The following is a 12,729-nucleotide window of genomic DNA, read 5'->3' as shown; positions in this document are numbered from 1 at the left end:
CGGACAAAATAAAACACCCTCCACTAAGGAATTATGTCCCATTATAACTCTCTCTGCCAACTGAAATTTGAAATAAAGTTGGTTGAAAATTAGAAAACTATTTTTGAATTTATGAAAAGCTAAAAAATATTAAACATCGTCCATAAACTTTCATTAAAATTGCAAAAACACAATGAAATAAAAAAAAAAAAAAAAACGTCAATGCACTTGGACATCAAAACAAATGCTATAGTCCTAACAAAAATAGAGAATAATAAAATAGTTCATTGCCCGATGCTTCAATGTTTTGTGTTGGGGGAGTTTTTAACGCTAAATTTAGAGCAAAAAAATAGTTTTTGAAAAAGAAAACACAAAATGAAACTAAATTGTAACTCAGAAGTTGGGTGGCATGTAACAATCGGTGGCAACGCTGTATTCAATGAAATCAAATCAAAAGAAAAAGGTAAGTCTTTTCAAGAAAAGTCGAAAGAAAAGGGATGATATTTTTTTTTAAAACAAAATGGATGCATGAAATAGACAAACACGTGATGTGGAGCCATGTCGTTGGCTAAACCAACTATTGAACATGGGTACCAATGAAGAAAATGCCATACATTTTGGGCTTCATTACCCACTAAAACTATGGACTGTCTTTAATTAAATTTTATCTTCTAATTATATAAACAATAATAGACAAATGGGTAGATGTTTTGGTCTTTAAATAAGTATCTAATAATTAAATAAACAATAATAGACAAATGGTTATATGTTTTGGTCATTAAATAAGTAATCCTGTCGATGAATTTGATAATGCATTGCATTTTTGTTTACTCGTTTGGAAAGTATTGAGAGATATTGCATTGCAGTTTTGTTTACTCGTTTGGTGACTGTTGATGATCTGAAAATGGAATGTACTTGTTTAAGGGTGCAAGGTATCCATTCCCAATAATTTCAACTGTGAGCTAGACACTCCAAATGACCTCTAAAAATGTGAAAACTTCTTATTTCTTATACAGAGATAGACTGTAGGGGCATTCACCGGACATATCACCTCTAAAAAGAGGATGAGTTCCAGAGGCTACCTGGCCCTCTATAGGCTCTGCCTAAAGAAATAACAAAGTAAACACTTAGAAGTCTTTGACATACACATGCTTGAAGTTTAAGGTCTTGCGGAATAAGACAAACAACTTTCTGCAGCTGAATAGGTGATTATGTGTGTATGCAAGTTATGTATATTTTGTTGTTTAAAACTTTATATTAGTTTTGTTTAACATATCATCTTCAGCAAATAAAGACATCAAAATGATAAAGCAGTTCACCCCCTCCTGGGCTACATCTGCTGGACCAAGCCTCTCCAACTAGGCTTGTCCTCTTGTATTAAAATTGCTACAAAGGCTAATACAAGAATATGGGTGTCTCAAAGGACAGATCTGACTGTAAATACAGAATCAGAAAATAGGAATTAGCTAAATATTCTGTTTCCCAAACACTAAACAGTGAATTTTGTACCTTATACAGTACTTTGCCCAATTGACCCTCGTGGCTCTTTAAACTTGAATGGAGAATTTCGAGGTGAATATGACCTCAATTGGTTCTGAAACCTCTGCCATTAGACTCAGAAGGTCGAAAATAGCAGACATAGGCTTTTGAATCACCAAAAACAGATGAACATAGCCCCCAAACAACTCATGCACTGAAATGGCCCTGGTGGCCCTGAAAGCTTCCCTGAAGCTAAACAGTGAGAAGAATGCCTCAGAAGGCAAAACGAGCTGTAGAAATGGATTCAAAATGCTGAAAAACTTTAGGAATAACCTTCGTTCCACATTCATTGGCTGCACAATTCCCAAGGCAGCTCCCAAACTGATTTGGCCCTAGTGGCTCCTGGAACTTCCACGAAGATAAAACACCTGCAAATGACCTCAAATGGCTGTGAAACCTGTGCCAATCGCTTCAGAAGGTCGAATAGACCCAAAATCAAAAAACAATTCGTCCAAAACAGACTTTCCTAGCCAAAGTTATGGCCATTTACTCATGACTGCCAGTTTGGCCTAACAAAACCCCAGTCACATTTAGTGACGGCCAGTTAGGCCCGCCAAATATGGCGGGACCGCCCAAATTTGGCGCTCCGCCAAAAACTCCGCCAACTTAACTGCAGTGATAAATGCGCATGTGACCGGAATTTTTGATTGGCGGTTAGCATTGGATTGCGCACTGGAGGTTAGGGGTTAGCCCACGGTTCTGGGCACCCGGTCATATGGTGTGCGGGGGCTGGCGCTTAGGGGCTGGCCCCCTTAATTTTCCCGCCCGTAGCACAGTTTTAAATTTAAATCAAGTTTACTCGCTCAACCTTTCAAGTCCTGCTCCTGTGGCCTAACGGTGAGGCGTAAGGCTTGTGGCAGGCAGGTCATGGGTTCAAACCTTGCCCATGCCACTCGAAATTTTAATATGCGCCCATACACTTGATGACGTCACCCAGGGCCACGTGGCGCCCTCCGGGCCTGCCACGTGGTACTTTTTGATTGGCTGCCAAAAAGGAATATTCCTTGGAATATTCCAAAGAATATTCTGTGGAATATTCTTTTTTTAAATTTTTTTTTTAAAATTCAAATTTCTAAAGTTATTGAGCAATTCTTATTTTTGGCATAACTTTCTCATACGGCGACCGTTTTTCGAACCGTTTGCGGCGCCGGAATCGGGAAGACGAGCACTTTCCAGTCGTTTAGGTTTCAATCAGTTCTGAGAACTTTCATTTTTGACCATTTTACGACACTTGGTCCTGAGCCCCTGATCACACCTCCCAAATGAGAAGGCTTTTGGTCCCCAAAAGCTCACTGAATCTTTGAACTGAACTGTACAGCACTTGAGGAACAGAAATATCCTCTTCCGTTCAGCCAAAACAGCATACTGATGCCAAAATGTCCTGCCTTATCAACTGTCGTCATGGTGAATGTTGCTGCATAAAACAAGGGCTCGTCGAATCCCGACCAACCTTGTTCGCCAGACAAACTGAAAGTTTGCAGAAACCAGCAATGAAACTTGCTGATATATGAGCTGAAATCTTCCCCTGCATATGTGGGTTTGCCACTGTCACGATGCCCATCCATGGCACCTCCGCTCCAGAAGAAGAACTGCCTCCCAAATGAGAAGGCTCACACAAAGATGAAATACTTCATCATCTCTCCCCTTTACAATATTGGAGATCAAATTAACTTTTTCCAAGTCAATATTACATTACATGCATGGTTAAAAACAAAGTAATCAACCCTTCAAGTTAATCACACAGACATGTTTTAAAAAAACAAGGAAATCATCATGATCCCTGTGCACATGCATATCATTCTCATGCATGCAGTTTATCCTTCAACTTTCTCTTAAGTACAATCATAAGTACAAGATCCTCGATCACATGTACATTTGTTCATTGGAACTTTGGCTTCTTGCTTCCTTTCCTTCAAAAGTTTCCTACATGTTGCCATTCTTTTCCAACATTTAGAAACACTATGGTTAAACAAACCACAAAAAGAACATGCAATTCTTTTCCAATGCTTGTGTGGAAATTTTCCATGCTTTACATGATCAAAGGAAATATGATTGAAATCAGATTTATACCTTTCCCTTTCACCTTCATTACCTTCATGAGGAGATGAATCAAATGAAGAAGAAGCTCCTTTTGGAACACCATGAATCCCTTCAATGGTTTTAGAGCTTTCACAATTCTCTTGTTCAAGTGCATGCTTATGCACACCTTCTTCCTACAAGGTATGTTTCAAACTATTGCATTCATCAAGGATACAACCTTTACAACCTTGAGATAAAGACCCTGAAATGAAACTCCTTCTAGGAACGGTTTCAATTGCCTTCATGGCTGCTTTAGAACATTCTCCACAAGGTTGTCCATAGCCAAGACCCAAATTCTTAGGCCTTACCTCAACCATTATTGGCTCAACTATACCCTGTGCATGTTTGCCCAATCCTTTTCCTTCATATCCCATTTTGGACATCAACTTGGACCCTATGCCTCTGGTATGTTTCTCAAAAGAACCAACATAAACATTCTTATGAGAATTTGAAGACAAACTAGAATTGTTTACCTCTTCTTCAAGCTGATACTTGGCTAAGGCTTCTTTGGCAACAAGAAGTTGTGTCTCCAACTCATGCATCTTTTCCAGCTTCATGTTTGCAATATGAAGTTGGCCTTCCATTTCCTGCAATTGGTTAAAAAGCAACTGATTCTCTTCCCTCATGGAATTCAACTGCTCTTGAAGTCTAGGGCTCTTTCTTTCATCCTCATACATTTCTTTCACCATATTCATCATGATGAAAAATTCTTGCTTCAAGCCTTCATCAAAGAATCTTGTGAAGGAGGACGATTTTGAGAACTCACTTATGGAAATTGTCATTGTAAAAATGAACAAAAGAGCTTCAGCAAACTCAAACAAAAAGTAGTAAAGCAGTCAATCTTCAACACTGCTTAAGACACCTTTCAAGCTACACAATCAAGCTATGATGTCAGTCAAGCAACCTAGTGCTCTGATACCATCTGATCTAAAAATGGAATGTACTTGTTTAAGGGTGCAAGGTATCCATTCCCAATAATTTCAACTGTGAGCTAGACACTCCAAATGACCTCTAAAAATGTGAAAACTTCTTATTTCTTATACAGAGATAGACTGTAGGGGCATTCACCGGACATATCACCTCTAAAAAGAGGATGAGTTCCAGAGGCTACCTGGCCCTCTACAGGCTCTGCCTAAAGAAATAACAAAGTAAACACTTACAAGTCTTTGACATACACATGCTTGAAGTTTAAGGTCTTGCGGAATAAGACAAACAACTTTCTGCAGCTGAATAGGTGATTATGTGTGTATGCAAGTTATGTATATTTTGCTGTTTAAAACTTTATATCAGTTTTGTTTAACATATCATCTTCAGCAAATAAAGACATCAAAATGATAAAGCAGTTCACCCCTCCTGGGCTACATCTGCTGGACCAAGCCTCTCCAACTAGGCTTGTCCTCTTGTATTAAAATTGCTACAAAGGCTAATACAAGAATATGGGTGTCTCAAAGGACAGATCTGACTATAAATACAGAATCATAAAATAGGAATTAGCTAAATATTCTCTTTCCCAAACACTAAACAGTGAATTTTGTACCTTATACAATACTTTCCCCAATTGGCCCTGGTGGCTCTTTAAACCTGAATGGAGCATTTCGAGGTGAATATGACCTCAATTGGTTCTGAAACCTCTGCCATTAGACTCAGAAGGTCGAAAATAGCAGACATAGGCTTTTGAATCACCAAAAACGGATGAACATAGCCCCCAAACAGCTCATGCACTGAAATGGCCCTGGTGGCCCTGAAAGCTTCCCTGAAGCTAAACAGTGAGAAGAATGCCTCAGAAGGAAAAACGAGCTGTAGAAATGGATTCAGAATGCTGAAAAACTTTAGGAATGACCTTCGTTCCACATTCATTGGCTGCACAATTCCCAAGGCAGCTCCCAAACTGATTTGGCCCTAGTGGTTCCTGGAACTTCCACGAAGCTAAAACACCTGCAAATGACCTCAGATAGATGTGAAACCTGTGCCAATCGCTTCAGAAGGTCGAAGAGACCCAAAATCAAATTTTTTTTTGTCCAAAACGGACTTTCCTAGCCAAAATTATGGCCATTTACTCCTGACTGCCAGTTTGGCCTAACAAAACCCCAGTTACATTTAGTGACGGCCAGTTAGGCCCGCCAAATATGGCGGGACCGCCCAAATTTGGCGCTCCGCCAAAAACTCCGCCAACTTAATTGCAGTGATAAATGCGCATGTGACCGGAATTTTCGATTGGCGGTTATCATTGGATTGCGTGCTGGAGGTTAGGGGTTAGCCCACGGTTCTGGGCACGCGGTCATATGGTGTGCGGGGGCTGGCGCTTAGGGGCTGGCCCCCTTAATTTTCCCGCCCGTAGCACAGTTTTTAATTTAAATAAAGTTTGTTCGCTCAGCCTTTCAAGTCCCCCTCCTGTGGCCTAACGGTGAGGTATAAGGCTTGTGGTAGGTACGTCATGGGTTCAAACCTTGCCCATGCCACTCTAAATTTTAATCTGCGCCCATACACTTGATGACGTCACCCAGGGCCACATGGTGCTCTCCGGGCCTGCCATGTGGCACTTTCTGATTGGCTGCCAAAAAGGAATATTCTATGGAATATTCTTTTTTTTTTAATTTTTTTTAAAAAAATCAAATTTTTAAAGTTATTGAGCAATTCTTATTTTTGGCATAACTTTCTCATACGGCGACCGTTTTTCGAACCGTTTGCGGCGCCGGAATCGGGAAGATGAGCAATTTCCATTCGTTCATGTTTTAATCAGTTCTAAGAACTTTCATTTTTGACCATTTTACGACACTTGGTCCTGAGCCCCTGATCAGTTGAGGGATATTACATTGCAGTTTTGTTTACCGGTTTGGAAAGTATTGAGAGATAGAGATAAAGCTATAGAGTGTCAATAGATTGAGAAGCAACTGGTGTATTGAGGTGATTGAGTGCACATTTCCAATCTTTTATGTTGTGCATCCCATGGCATCTTCCTCCAAATCGACATCCATCTCCACCTCACGGGGGCTTCATGGGGAAGCAATACCATACCACGTGGATTCATATTGGAGGATATATATTTAGGAAAAAATGACACAATATATAGAGCATATAATCGGGGGTAAAGGGTTTTAATATTGGCCAGTATAAACAATGGAGCTCAAAGTTAATGAAAAAATATAAAGGGGTATAAAAAATGCTAATGAAAAATTGTAAACCTACAATATCTAGTAAAAGTAGGGATTTTTAAATTGGGAAGATGTATTGGATTCGTATTGGTAGGGGGTTAAATAATGTGATTTTTGGAGATATTTTCCAATATGTAGTCATATCAAGGGTATTTTTTAGTATGTCACAAATGCACGTGTTATGTTATAGGTTCATTGATTGAAGCCCTTGTGCTCCGCCTTCACCTCTATAGTGGATGGCAACAACTGCCACCAATACGATGTCTTCCTCAATCATAGTGGCTCTGATGCTAAAACAATTGCCATCTATCTTTACGATCTCCTCACAGGTCATCGATTGCGAGCCTTCCTAGATAGGGAAGAAATGAAGAAGGGAGAATAATTAACTGATCAGATAAGCGGTGCTGTTAGAGTTGCCTCCATTTATATAAATATTTTTTCTCCCAATTATTGCCAATCACACTGGCGTCTGGACGAGCTGTGGCTCATGCTGGAGTGCAAGTTAAAGAAGGGTTCAACTATTCTTCCCATATTATTCCACGTCAAGCCTTCAGTAGTTTGATGGACAAAGGGAGAAAAGGGAGTGTATGATCAAGCCCTGAGTTCGCTCGAAAAGAAGAGAACATTCAATTCTCAACCATGATATGATCCTAAAATCATTCGAAAATGGAAGGATGCTCTCCATCATGTTGCAAAAATTAGTGGTTTCAAGTTGGATGAAAAAGTTGCACGGATTCCATCAGGATGTTGACTTAGTTGAAAAATTTACCACTTAGATATATGGACCTTAAATGGTTAAATATAAGAGAATGGATCTCTAGATTTCCAACAACACTTGAAGCATTAGAAATTAGGTGGTGTAGAGAAATGGAGGTGTTATCAGGTATCGAAAGATTGAAACCATTGGAGGATTTGTAGATCTCTTCATGTCCTGGGTTGAAGCGCATACACGGGTTGGCACAATTGACAAAGTTTCAAAAACTGGATGTTTCCATGTGCTTCGAGTTAGTAGGGTTTCTCGACATTGAGGGTTCCCAGTATTTGAAGGAGGTTGATGCCCTTGATTGTCCCAAACTGAAGCGAGGATATAAGAGTTCACATAGAAATTGTAAATATTAAGTTCACATAGATATAAAATCTAATGTGTTAGGGTTATTAACAAAAGTTGTATTAGGTTCTTTCCCATGTCATTCTTTGCTTTAGAAAAAGAAATTTGTTTTCCTATCATTTATGATGATGTTTTAATCAATTTAGTGTTTTGAGCATATATTTTTCCTCATTATTTCCAATGGAATCATACCTGGGTGCTTTATCTCTCATCGAATCCACACCTGTCCTCCTAACAAACCTCTTATATCTATTTTCACTATGAGAAAAATTGGGAATTGTGATAACATATTAGCTACAAGCCATTTGGTTTATGTCAAGTTTAGTCTCAAACTCAAATTAGCAAGACAATCAATTGAATGAAACTTGCATTCCTTAGGTGAGGAGCCCCTGAAGCTGCCACAACACTCCTTTCATTGAATAAAAAATCAAATAATACATGTATTATACAAATGAGTTTAGTTAGGGAGATGAAACAACCTCCTAAGAAATAGAATCTAATTCCTAATTACAACCAAAATCCAAACAACCTAACTATTCGTTTCTCCATTATTTTCAAGTCTCCCCCTTAATGGAGAAATGATTGATTTCAACACCTAACATATCCCTAAACAATTCAAATTTTATCTTCCTAAGGAGCTTTGTGAAAATATTAACAACATTTTCACAAGTATTACAATATTCAAGAAAAAATTCCTTAGACTATATCTTATTTCTAATAAAATGAAAATGAGAATTAACATGCTTTGTTCTTCCATGAAAGATAGGATTATTTTCCAACTTGATTGAGCTCTGGTTGTCACATTTGATCACTATGGCCTTCTTTTGTTCTTCTCCAACATCTTGAAGAATTCTCCTAAACCAAACTGCTTCACAGTTTGTTGCACACAAATCTTTATACTCTACCTCTGTGGATGACAAAGATACAATAGGTTACTTCATATTGTTCCACGAAACTATCCCAAATCCAATGCCAAAAGCATAACCTGTAGTAGATTTTCTATCGTCTGGATTACCAGCCCAATCTAAATCTAAGTAACCTATTAGCTCAACATCAAATGAATCAATATACTTAAGACCAAAATCAATTGTTCCTTTAAGATAATTGAGTACCTTTTTCACTGCTCTTCAATGAATTTCTAGAGGTCTAGCCAAAAAATGACTTAACACACTAACAAAGTATGCTATGTGTTGTTGCTCCCAGAGACAACCTTGGATTGCTTACAAGACCAGTGCTTGGGCACATCTGGATTTTGTGTGACTCAAATGATTTTCAACCAACATGAGACATCACATATGTTCTATATATATTTATAAAGGAATGGGTTGGTTCATTCATCCAATGGTATAAGTTATGTATTTCGGGTACTTCTTCACATACATAGTTCACATAAATATGTGCATAAAATAGTGGAGGTCGAGTAGTTCAAGGACTTGCAGTTTAATAAGATTTTATAGAGCAATGAGATAGGATAAGGAGAAAGAGAAACTCACGACATAGAGCCTAAAGCATCAAGAATTCTATATATAACACATAGAGCTTGAAACAATAATAATTTCTACACTTATTTGAGTTACAGGTCGATATAATGGACAAAAGAGAGACTGGGTGCTATGATTCATGCAACGCAGTTTTAAAGATATAATTTCAACATTTGATATAGGCACATGCATTAATAAGTCAATACAAATGAATCTGTAAAGAAGTATGAAATATTTCTAGCAGCTATGATTGCATGAATTCAGAGAAGAAACATGAACATAATGAATTTTAACAAAGGGATAACATACCTTAGTACCCGAAGGGCAAATCACCACCATTTACTTCATATTCTGAAATATCTGTATTATAAAGTCATACAGTCTGAAAATCAGATGTAGTTTTTTCTTTAGAATTATTAAACCTTTGTAAAGTGTTGCTTCCCCCTTTTTATTTGTAGAGCAGAGCATTTGAACATTCATTACACAAAATATATTCTACAGAGGCTCAGTTGTCAGATCGACTAGCTGTCTTGGCTAGGGATGGATTTGTGGCCCAAAAACATTGCAACATATTAAATGCCTCATTAAGGGCGATACATTACAGGAGAATAAATCAGAAAAAAATTAGATGAACACGTTAAGAAAATTGTTAGAAAATTATATATTACAAAGCAATGGAACACATAAAATATTGCAGAAATATAAACAAAGAAAACACATAAAACAAGAGACAAAAATATACATGGTTCACCCATTTTGGGCTACGTCCACCCCGAATAGCCAGTCCTTCCTTTCTATTATCCAACAAAATGAAGAGACACAACCTACAACAAATCCGCTGTAATATCCTCTGTTTTCTCTCACAGTCTCACCTCTCTGCTTCTCGCTCGGAGAATACACATCTATTACACAGCCTCAAATATAATGCCCTCATATGAAGAGAGGGGTTGCCTTCTAGGGCAAAAAACCCTAAACTAAACATAAGTTCTACCGTCAGATCATCCGCCTAATGAATGGCCCAGATTGACTAGAAATTACTATACTTTTACAAGGCACTTTTACATCTGTTTTTAGCTTCGGGGGCGTTGCCCCCGAACCCTCGTCGAGGGACCGCTGGCCCCCGGACCCACCAATCGGGGGGGATTGGCCCCCCCACGTGGAGGGGTGTACAAACTTCCTGGGGTATACATTCAGCTAAAACAAAGACATCTGAACAATCATGCTCCACATCCAACAATCTCCCACTTGGAGAATGATTGTAGCAACTCCATCGCTGTTTCATTTATTGGACAATGACTCCTCTTTAGACCTGGTTGTTTCTCATCTTCATTGTCATCCTTGAATACCAATTGAAACTGAGCATATTCTCAGTTTCTCCCTGGTTACAACTTTTGTTAGCATATCTGCAGGATTCTGGCTAGTGTGTATCTTTTCCAGCTTCAACTCTCCATCTTCCAACACTGATCATATGAAATGGTACTTGAGCTGTATGTGTTTAGTCCTGCAATGAAATGCTAAGTTCTTTGCAAGATGAATGGCACTTTGGCTATCACTCTATAATGTGCCCATATCATGCTCCTTACCCAATTCACCCATAAACCTTTGTAACCAAATCATTTCTTTACTAGCCTCTGTAGCAGCAACATACTCTGCTTCTGTTGTTTAAAGTGCAACAACACTTTGGATTTTTTAAACCCAACTAAAAGCTGTTCCACTCACAGTAAATACATACCCTGTAGTGCTCCTCCTGTTATCTCTGTCACCTACCATATCTGCATCAACATATCCCCGTAGAGAAATGTTTGAACCACCAAAGCATAATGTTTGATTTGTGGTACCTTTCAAAAATCTGAGAATCCATTTCACTGCCATCCAATGTTCTTTTCCTATATTTTTCATGTACCTGCTTACAACTCCCACTGCATGTGCAATATCAGGCCTTGTGCAGACCATTGCATACATTAAGCTTCCAACTGCTGATGCATATGGAACTTTAGACATATAATCCATGTCTTCTTGGGTCTTTGGGCACATTTCCTTACTAAGTTTGAAATGGCTATCAAAGGTGTACTAAATGGTTTTGCATTGTGCATATTAAATCTTGTCAACACCTTTTGTATGTACTCATTCTAAGACAATCTTAATTTACGATTTTTCCTGTCTCTAGTTATTCTCATACCAAGGATTTTTTTTGCAGTTCCCAAATCCTTCATTGCAAATGAATTTGTCAATTTTCTTTTGAGCACATTTATTTCTTGCATGTTAGACCCTGCAACAAGCATCTCATCTACATAAAATAACAATATAATATAGCTGCCATCATTTTTCTTTTTCAGATAAAGACAATGATCAGAGTGACATATAGTATAACCTTGTTCAGACATAAACTTGTCAAATTTTAGATACTACTACCTTGGAGCCTGTTTTAAGCCATACAAGCTCTTGTTCAACCTTCACACTAGTTTCTCCTTCCCTTTCACTTCATATCCTTGTGGTTGCTGCATATATATCTCTTCCTCTGAATCCCCATGGATAAAGGTTGTCTTTACATCTAATTACTCAAGATGCAACTCTTCAACTGCTACTAGACTTAAAATAGTTCTGATTGAAGTCATTTTAACAATAGGAGAAAATATTTCATCAAAATCAATACCTTTCTTTTGTGCAAACCCCTTCACCACAAGTCTAGCTTTGTACCTTTGTTTTCCTCCATCTTCTTCCTTCAGCCTATAAACCCATTTATTCTTCAATGTCATTTTTCCTGTAGGCAACTTGACTAAGTCCCAAGTCTGGTTATGCATTAAGGAGTCCATCTCTTCTTCCATGGCTACCTCCCACTTCTTCCTGCTTTCAACTTCCATTGCTTCTTCATAACATTCGGGTTCACCAGAATCAGTCAACAATAAATAATATAAAGAAGGAGAGTATCGTTCAGGGGGTCTACTTATCCTGGTAGATCTTCTAACACCACTTTTAGGTGTTTGGGGTGCCTGTTGCTGTTGTTGTGGCTATTGATTATTATTATTATTTTCAAACACCTTTACTTTTTCAGTGATTTCATCAAGAACTACGTATTCCTTGTTTTATGTTTCCTGTTTCTTTTCCTGCAACTGATTCTTATACAAGACCTTTTCATTGAATATTAAATCTTTGCTCCTAATGATTTTGTGATTTTCGTAATCATATAAACGATAACCAAAATCATTAACACCATATCCAATAAAGGTACATTTCTTTGACTTTTCCTCAAGCTTTGTTCTATTTTCTTTATCAATATGGACAAAAGCCTCACAACCAAAAGGCTTTAAAAAGGAATAGTTTACCTTTTTACTTGTCCATGCTTCCTCTAGAACACCACCATCCAAGGAACTTGAAGGCCCTCTATTTATTA

This window comes from Pinus tabuliformis, chromosome 1_2 (genome assembly GCF_031772625.1).
Source record: "Pinus tabuliformis cultivar Carrire ecotype Pingquan chromosome 1_2, CPIR1, whole genome shotgun sequence".
Lineage (NCBI taxonomy): Eukaryota > Viridiplantae > Streptophyta > Pinopsida > Pinales > Pinaceae > Pinus > Pinus tabuliformis.
The sequence above is the reverse complement of the archived record's forward strand: the minus strand, read 5'-3'. Positions refer to the sequence as shown.